Raw genomic sequence first — 10,072 nt, 5'->3', positions numbered from 1 at the left:
GGACATGATACCTATACAAAGAAAACTACAATCCATCCTATTTCTATAGCTTCTTACGACATTTCAATCTGATTCTCATAGAGAAAGTTATTACGATTTTCCCTAGGTCACTTATTTGGGATGTAATTCAGGAGTCTGCAGAAACCCTAACTGTCTTGGACTGTATCTACGAAAATATAACAAAACAAGATCTGAAATTCAAGCCCGAGCTTCACCAAGTTTTTGGCTCACATGGGTTTTAATTTCAGAGTTTGAAACTTTGCAGAAGAAAAGTTAAAGTGAAAATTCCACGATGACCTGTTTGAGATGGAATTCTGGATCTTGCACAAACCCTAACTTCCTTAGATCATATCTCCAAAATTATAGCGATACAAGATCTGAAATTAGGACCCAATGTTCAGCGAGAGTTTGTCTCACATGGGTTTCTTTTTTAGCTTCTAAAACTTCATAGAAAAAACGTTATAGTGAAAATTCCATGATGACATGTTTGGAGAAGTGAAACCCTAGAATCCAAAGCTCTGATACCAAATGTTATGAAACTAGCTCACAAAAAGATAGAAAAGATAGATAAACGCCTTCAAAATAAGCCTCTTCAAGGGGGAAATCTCCTTTACATTACACAAATGAACAATTCTTGGATGCTACGAATAACAAGACCTCCTTTCTATATATAGGAGTCTAAGGGGTCATAATATAATCAAAGCCGACATAACAATAATAATATAAGGGCACAATAATAACAATAGTGGACTTCTATGGGGCACAATAATAACAATATGGGGACTACATGGGCACAACAATATAATAAGGGGGTTGTAATAGTAACAATAAGGGGTTGTTATGTGGATTGATGATTTGTGTTGCCTGTTGTATTGCTTGCAATATATGCATATAGTATGTTAGTACTGATTTTGACATGATCTATTATTATGGATGAAATAATATGAGGTGTAATATTTTAGCTATACTTTCACTGATAGACTCATAATAACGAGCCAAGGTGATGATTTGCATTATGCATCTATTCATTGTTTAATCTAACAGTCATCTGTGTGTATGAAAAAAATTAAGGAGACATTAAAGGACAATAAAAGAGAAAGGCATGAACTGTAGAATGGTGAAATATAGAACTGACAGGTCATAATGTGGACATGAAGAGGAAGAATTAATTAAGGAAAGAAGAGAGGTAGACTGTCCTAATTTGAGGGATACCTTAAGGAGTATAAAGGATAAAATAATGAGTTGCAGAGCTGATAATGAAAGGTTGGTTAGGGCACAAAAGAGTCAAGTTGAGGTAAATGTAGTCATATTGCAAAGCCTCTCAGAATTATAAAGAAACAAACATCATGATTTAGGAGCTAACCATAGGGTTGGGTGGAGCTCATTAACACAAGGAATACAGGAAGAAAGGATTGATGGAGAATATGGAAGTGTATCCAAGAAAAGGTACTCACCAGAAAGTGAATACATAGTAAGGGGTGGTGCTCCACTGAGTAATCTAGGGAGAAGGACAAGCACCCATGGGTAGTGATATGGAAATACTCATAGAAGGTATCATCATCATCATAGGAGAAGGAGGGAAAAGGACCATATACTGGAAGAATTTAAGAAGGAAAAACCTCCTACATTGTATGGTGAGGTAAACAAGGTAGGACATGTTGAGGCATGGTTGCTTAGAATGAAGAATTTCATAAAGTACATATATACTCTGAGAACATGAAGGAAACAATGGTCACTTTCAGTTCAAAAGGGAAGGACGATATCAAGTGGGAGGATTTAAAGAATGTGAAAGGCATATGAGAAGAATAATTGTATTGTAAATAATTTGAGGGGTATTCCATAGATAAATACCTATTTGGTAGATACTTTGACAACAAGGCTAATGATTTCTATCAACTCATGATGGAGAAAATGTCGGATGAGGAACACACCACCAAATTTCTGGAGATGCTAAGGTATGTTCCTTATCTCAAGGACAAGAAGGCAAATGTTCAGAGGGAAATTAGTGGGCTTCAACATTAATTTAAATACCAAATTGAGTTTTATAAGCCACATACCCTTGAGGATTCAATTAGGAAGTTAAAGCACTAATATGAGTAGTCAAGGCATAAGATAGAGTTTAAGAATGATGAGAAGGCAAGAGGCAATCTTAAAAACAAAGGAAAGGGTCATAAGAAGGAGTGGACTAGAAGAGCCCTATCTCAAGATATATTCTTTTAAAAAATACACTGCATAGATTACATTTTTGATGTTTAGTTATCCATTTTATGGGAATTTACCAAGATTTCTTCCAAGAATCCAAGTAGTTTTCCCCTATCTAAGTAAATATTATGAATTTTTTATTCCAAGTATGGAAGATTTCAACTAGAAAACAGTCAACAAGAGACATAACATAGTTGTTCTATCTTTCATCTAGCCTAGTAAATGCAAAACAAGCTTGCATCAACCTCTTCAATAGAATTTCCACTAGCTCAAGTGTTTTTTAGTGAATCCAATAACACTTTGCCTAAAATGTTATGTGAACATTTTTTCCTTCATGTCTCCATTTCGTAATCAATGATTTTATTCCTACATATAAATCATTAGTACGTATGCAATAAGATCTAATGCTTGTATGTAGGTTCTTAGATGATATTATGTAGGTAATATGATGAACCTATATCTCCCAGTTTCATCGGATAATCTGACGAATTTTTTGTCGTCAAATATCTGACACCATTTCATTAGAAATAAGCATTAGATATTCAATGAACTTTCATCATATTATCTGATGAGTTCTATTGTAACTTTGAAAGAATTTCCGTTAGATATTTGACAATATTTTATCAAATTATCAGACGTTCTCTATTGGAACTTTGATGGACAATTCGTCGCATATCTAACTTATGTTAGACAAACATTCATCTGATATCTGATGCTTATATCTGAAGAAATTTCATCGATGAAACTAGGAGCTATGGTTTGTTGAATATTTGACGAACCTGTAGCTATTTAAAAATTAACATTATGTAATATTATGTATTTGGTTTCCCTTGTGATTGTAAAAATTTGTTATATTTTTGGTCACGAGTTTCATTATAATTATACTTGACTCATTGTAGTCATGACATTTTCTGCACATGATGATATGTGGTATTAGTTCCAGGCTTGTTGAGCATTAGTTAAGGAATTTGATGATCTAATTAAGTACTGATGGAGGCAAAAATGATGGACCCAAACCATCCTCAGGATGAGGATGGTTTGGGTCCATCCTTTTTTCCTCCATCAATACCTAAGATCACCCAAACTCTTAACTAATATTGAGCAAGCATGGAACTAATACTACATATCATCATGCACAGAAAATGTCATGACTACAATGAGTCAAGTAGAATTCTAACGAAAATTATGACCAGATATATCACAAAATTTTACAATCACAGAGGCAACCAAATACATAATATTGAGGAGAGACTAATTAGTTTCATAAACTATATTACGATGTTTTTGAAATTAAATTAAATGCAAACATATTATATCCTTTGTTTAAATTGTGTTGAATTATGCAATCACAACCATTTGAAATTACAAAATATAGCTCACTTTGAATCCCAAATTATTGATAGCCCCATCAACCCACTCACAAAATCATCTATACACATGAATTCCAATCCAAAGAGAGAAAACTTTGACATAGAACACTTAATTTAGTAACCATAGTTACTATATATTGACTTTAATTTATAGAGAATCTATTTGCTAGGGCCTTAATGTCAACATGCAGTTACATTTGAACCTTCATGAGATTCAATAGCTCAAAATAAAAATCAAAATGCAATGCAAATTTTTGGCCTTATTCTAGGGCCTAGGCTATGAAGACAAATCTAACTCAGGCCAACATAGGGAACCAAAAAGTTAGAACATCTTTCAATTGCACTTCTGAATTTAAATTGCATAAATAAAACTGGAGAATGCATGAAATGTTTTAGGATAAGTAATATATCTCTTGAAAGAAGCAAGAATAATGAACTAAAAGCTATCATTTTCAACATTGATTGTAAAATGTTTTAATATAATTACAAAAGATAACAAGTTGTGGCATGATAGAAAACATATCTATTGCTACATCAAAAGTATATGCATCATTTGTGTTCAATACACAACATAAACATCCTAAGCAAATGCATTTTGACCTCTTCTTAGGAATATTGCAATGGCCTTAAAACAAAGTACAGTGGTGAAACTATCCTACATGCAAAGTTACATGCGTCTTCCTCTCTTTAAATGAACCAATGTAATTTCTTAGGTAAGATTTGAAAGGGGAGAAACCAAAGGAAATTTCATTTTGAAATAATGTCTAAGCCTATGCATGTAATTCTTCTAGAAAGAGCATTTAGAGATGTCTTTTATAAAACCATATCCTTGTTTTGGAGAAAGTGTTAAGCTTCAAGGCTTATTTCCAAACAAGAAAGGAAATTCCAGATTATGCTAATTTAATTTTAGCCTTAGAATATCTCTTCAATGGTTTAAAAATGGGTTTTTCAGGTGAAATAACGTTTTGCATGTCATATTTAATAGCAAAAAATGAACACACCATGGAAAGCAATATTGTGGGATAAACATACCCAACCTTTTCTGGAGGAGTGTTGACATGTTTTCCATGTAAAATCTCTTTGATCATACCTCAAATTATAAGAATAGTACCAAACATACTCATCACCTTGGCTTCAATATGGCTACAAAAGCACCTACAGCTATGAAGTGACTACTTTCTAACACTTCAAAGAAAACATGGAAACTTCCATTAACATAAGAAAAAATGATAAAATACTGAGGTATACAACACAAAAATACAATTGATGTGCATATGTGTCATGTATAAACTTAGGTACTAAGCATTTAGCAAAGATACACATCCAAATGAGATCATTTGAGACAAGGTGGCTATCATAAAAATATAAATGTTGCCCAATAATTAACTCAACAAACTTACTACATACATCCATTTTGTTATATCGTCCTAGGAATTAAAAAAATAAAGAGTAGCTTACAACAACATACATCAAGGTGCTAAAGGTCAATGTATTCCAAAGATAATTGTCCATTGGTTGAATTGCATTGCATTAATAAGCCTTCCCAACTTGGAAATGACAAGTTGGTTGCAACAATGTGAACAAACACACCAGGAAAGAGAAGACTTTCACTACAATTATTTGGAAATATGTCACTGGAAATTAACTCACAATATGTTACTACCAAAGGTGTTGCACACATCCGATACCTACACTGAACCCTAAAAACAAGGTCATAGTCAAACAATAAACTTATATCACAACTAAAAGGACCAAAACTTGAAAAACATAGTAACTCGAATTTCAAGTATTTGGATTGTTTCATAACATGAAGCATAAACTATTTTACATATTTTTATATGTGAACCGAAATACTAATGCTTCACCAATTGACACAATTATATGATTTCTAGATTCAAGAAGAGGATCACTCGAAGATGAATTTAACGAGAAAAAGAATCTTGATACATTATTAGACATATAAGAAATGGGAAAGGAATTGACTACCATTATTTTTAAGAGTGTGTGTGTGTGTAATGTATGAAGTCTAAGAAATGATAAAATAATAATCAAAGTCCAAGGGTGTTCGTGTGCATATGATTGAATAGTAACTGATAGGTAATTTTGGAATCAATATCATTTCTAGAATTTAATGCTTGAAATTCTATAGATGCAACTAAGGTATGATTCTGCCCTTTTCACCATCCCATTATCCTATCTGGTCTACATTAACCTTTGTTGGCCTCCTGACACCCACCATAGGGCCTAGAAATTTTTGGCTTTAGCAATGCCCAAATATAGATCAATTGATCCATGTTCAACTTTGATAGAAAATAATAACTATTTCATTGAAGTGGCAAACACAATGGTTCCCCCAATGGCACCACAAAAGTTAGTGCTAACGATATAGCATAAAGTAATGACTATATGGATTACTGTATTGAAATCTATGTTTCTAAATATGATAACTTATGAATGCTATAGAAAAACACATTTCCCAGGTACTATGTTAGCTGCATGCCCGTAGAGGACACCGACACATGTGAATGGTGTATGACAACCACATGGATTGCACTGCATAACACCTAAGCCTAGCCAAGAGATTTTTATTTTTTTCCTTTTCTAAACGAAATGAATGCACTATCATTTCTAAGAGACTTAGTTTATAACTTTGAATGACCCAAATAAATCCAAATAAAAAATAATCAACCACGTTGTGGTACACCTAGTATAACTTTTAAAAGGGAATCAAAACAATTCTTAGAAGGATTATAGTGGATGAAGGCCTATCTAAGTCTTGATTGAAGCAACACTCTTGAACCACTAGATTATATGTTTATTTATCTCTTTTGGAGATGCAAAGATGAATATGCACAAGACCTGTTTTCTCCTTAATTCTTACCATAAAGGTTTGTAACCTATTACCTGTCTAGTGTGAACACATTTGGAATTTTTTATTGGAAGATGTTGTTTCTTGCAATTCCTCCTTTGAGGGGACATGTTAGCATATTGCCTCAGTTCATTGAAAAAATCATAAATCCATCAAAGATCAACTTAAGTAGGTTGGCAAACATCTACAAATCAACCCCTTCGATGAAACATAGGCCAAGGACACTAAGCTTCAAAATATTCCCTAAATTGAGGAAGCTAGAATTAATAGAATTAGTGAAAAATATAATGTCAAACTAGTGAAAGAGAATAGATGATTTGCAGGACACTCTCTAATTTTGATAATTAAAAACACTTTGAATAACAAGCATGATACTTACACTCATTTCCATATGCTAATTAGTTTTGCTGATAGCTTTGAGCTTAGAAAATGTGTCCTTTACCAGTTTCCCAATGTGTTATCTAGTCTTGTGCTTGCAAAACATAAGTTCATAACAAAGTTATTTGAAAGGTAACTAGCAATCACTTATAGTAACTCTAGAGCAAGGGAAAATTATAACATGTATACAACAAATTTGAAAATTATAACTTAGAATAACTAATTGAAAGTAAACAAATAATATTCCAAATTTGAGCCAACGCTTGACCAATAGTACTCCACTTTATTTATCTACTCCAATAATATCCAAAATAACAAGAAACACACCCACAATTTCTCACCCTATCCTATCTAAATAACATAATAGAGCATATCCATTTTGGTTTGTCTCAATAGTTCCATTCCTGCTGGGTGGACAAGGTTCTATGATCATGATGATAGTTAGTGCTCTTATAATTTTGGCTTGCTCCTATGTGAAGGATTATTGTGCTTCAAATTTAGAAGAAAATAATAGAATAGATAAAAATCATCAATCGGATACTGAGAATGTTGAAGTAAGTGTAACTATGTTTGGTATTTACAAATGTAATTTTGATCTTTGTACTTATCAAGAAAAAGAAATATTATTTTTGTAAATTATAAGAATGAGTTTCTTGCTCATTCCATAGGTCTAGGAAAGTGAAAGAGTCAAAGACATGTGTAAAGAGATCTTCTTGAGCATATTTGTAATGAATATAAGTCTACCTAGTGACTAGATTAGCCCTCCAAGATAAGCACAATCTTCTTGAAAAGAGAAACAAACAAAATGATGCCAAATACAGTTAAGTTGGCCAGCAAAATGACATAAAGACTAGTCATGCTGGCTCAAATGAAGTGACTCAACACTTCATTGTCACGTTGACTTATTTATAGAGACGTGACAAACATAAATAGTCTGCTGAGGTCACCACATAAGCTCAGATTTTTGGATAAGTCTCTGCAACTATAGATGGGTACATGAGGTGCACGAAGATAGTTTCGGATAACGTTTTTTGGAGGCATGTTCATAAGTTCGCAACTTCGGATGAGGACAAAATCTTAGTCTAGTTATAGGGTCACAATGATACAGTCTCATCGTAGTTGTAGCAGAACACAGTGCAAGGAGAATTTGATTACAGTCTCAGTGAAAGTGCAGGAGAAGACACGGTCATAGTCTCATGTTAGAAGAAGGATCTCAGGGATAATTTGTCTCGTCATAAACACAGTCACATAGATCACTCTCTCACACTCTTGATGTGTTCATGATGAAGAGGATCTCTATGATCATCCTGTCTCAACATACCTACTAAACACTGTCATGATCCAAATTTTAATCATGGTCTTTGTGGTGGTCTAAAGAAGATCTCGGTGGTAATGTAGCAAGGGTGCAATAATGATGCAATAGTAATGATGGTGTAGTAGAGATGATCTTAGTAAGAATGCATTGAATATGGAACAATGATGAAGCATCAACAATGAACTAAGTACAGATGGAGATATGGTGCAAAAATCATACTCTATTGTCTTGAGGGGGCTTGGACCCAGGTTTAGTGCTAGATGCGCTAAGCAACAAAACCCTACACTAAAGGGCCTTTCAGCAACAACCCGCATAGCGCAGGCTGCATTCTCACCTAAGGCAGTATTGGGGGATGCTAGAATCAAGTTTTTGCATCCAAAGTACTACGTGACATGTTTATGTTAAACTTAGGGCTTTATCCTGACCCTCACGAACCCTAACCCTTACAACCAATAAATTACAACAACCAACAATTAACAACTTTAAACCCTTCACCGATTACGCTAAACATTCATAAAATCATGTAAATAAACAAATCTACCCCTTTGTGGATCTATTAAGTACTATTCATGATGAATTGCATTAAACAGATCAAAACATACAGTAAATTCATAGATAAGCAATGATACACAGATACACATATAATTCTTCAGAACAATCTTTATTATGCTTAGATCTTCAATTACAGACTCTTCCAACCCTATGCACATAGCTACAGGGGCCCGTACACTCAGTTGTCGACTTACCAAGGTCTCCGTGCACACAGTTGCAGGAGCCTTCCCCTTCGCCTAAGTATATTAAAAAACCCAAATCTCTCACTTCTTGCTTAGATCATTCCTTGATTGATTTATATAACTCTCTATTAATCCTTTTGTACAATTTTCTATTACAATACCATGGTTCGCAAACCATGGGCGGGTCACAAAACAACTTGAATCTTAACAAAATAAGGGGCTTTGACCGTCCTGAAGCCCCTTTGACTCCTATCGACCTACGCTACTCGCACTCCGTTCCTCAAAATGCGGATAATTTACAATATTTACCAAAGCATTACAAAATTTGACCCCAAGGGACCTCATCCCAACAGGCCCCCAACACAAAGTCATGACTCATCCCGAATCACTTTGCTGGTGTTGCCTTGATATTTTCCTGTAGATCGCAGAATTCTATCTTCAATGCTTGAATATCTGTCGTTCCCTGCACAATGGCCTGATGAACTTCTTCAACCAGTTTCTCTGTGGTTGGACTTCAACTGTAAGGCCCATGGTCCTCTGTATCTGCTACATAACCTTGAAGTTGCTTTGCACTATCTGTGAGAGTTGGCTTGCCTCATCAGCCCAGGGATGCATCCTTGAGGATATGATGGAAGCCTTCCAATGCATCTCATCAATCTGGGTCTGGATGAACTTTCCCTCCTCCAATTTGGTAAACCTTTCCACTGGTGCTAAGGTCTACACTGTTGCCCTGATCTCGTCAAACTGCACCCATTTTTCTCAAATGTCTGCTTCAATTTTCAGCAAGTGTGGGTCCTCCTACAGTGAGGTCCACATCTCCATCATTTTCTCAAACAATTGGCTGCAATCCTTGACTACAGATCCTAGAGTAGTCATATCCTCTTTAATAGTAGCCTCTCACTATTCTCTAACTTCTGGAGGAGCGGTTGGACGCAGCTTAAGTTGAAGCTCGTATATCTGAAGCTACAACTCAAAGTGGACCTTGCCAATTTCCTCCGTTGACTCTTTCACCATAGTAGCTAACTTCTTCATTTTCTCGGTGGAGGACACTTCTGCTGGAATTAGGAGCTCGGGAAGCTCAGCGCAGACTTGCACTATCACTGCTTCTAGTTGCTAACTATGCACAACGACCTCTTCTCGTTCTTTGAGTGGTTGTGCCTTTTCCTCGAACATTTGCTAGTTGTTAGGTTTGACTTCACTGATA

The 10,072-nt window shown here is 34.8% G+C and overlaps 1 pseudogene; it reads right to left on the bottom strand.

Annotated features, from left to right (window-relative positions):
* Positions 1-4,462: 4,462 nt before the first annotated feature.
* The window catches only part of LOC149189568 (uncharacterized), a 73,123-nt pseudogene continuing 67,513 nt past the window's right edge, over positions 4,463-10,072 (bottom strand).

This window comes from Pinus tabuliformis, chromosome 3_1 (assembly GCF_031772625.1).
Source record: "Pinus tabuliformis cultivar Carrire ecotype Pingquan chromosome 3_1, CPIR1, whole genome shotgun sequence".
Taxonomy (NCBI): Eukaryota; Viridiplantae; Streptophyta; class Pinopsida; order Pinales; family Pinaceae; genus Pinus; species Pinus tabuliformis.
Note: the sequence above shows the minus strand (reverse complement) of the source record. Positions and strands in the feature narration are given on the sequence as shown.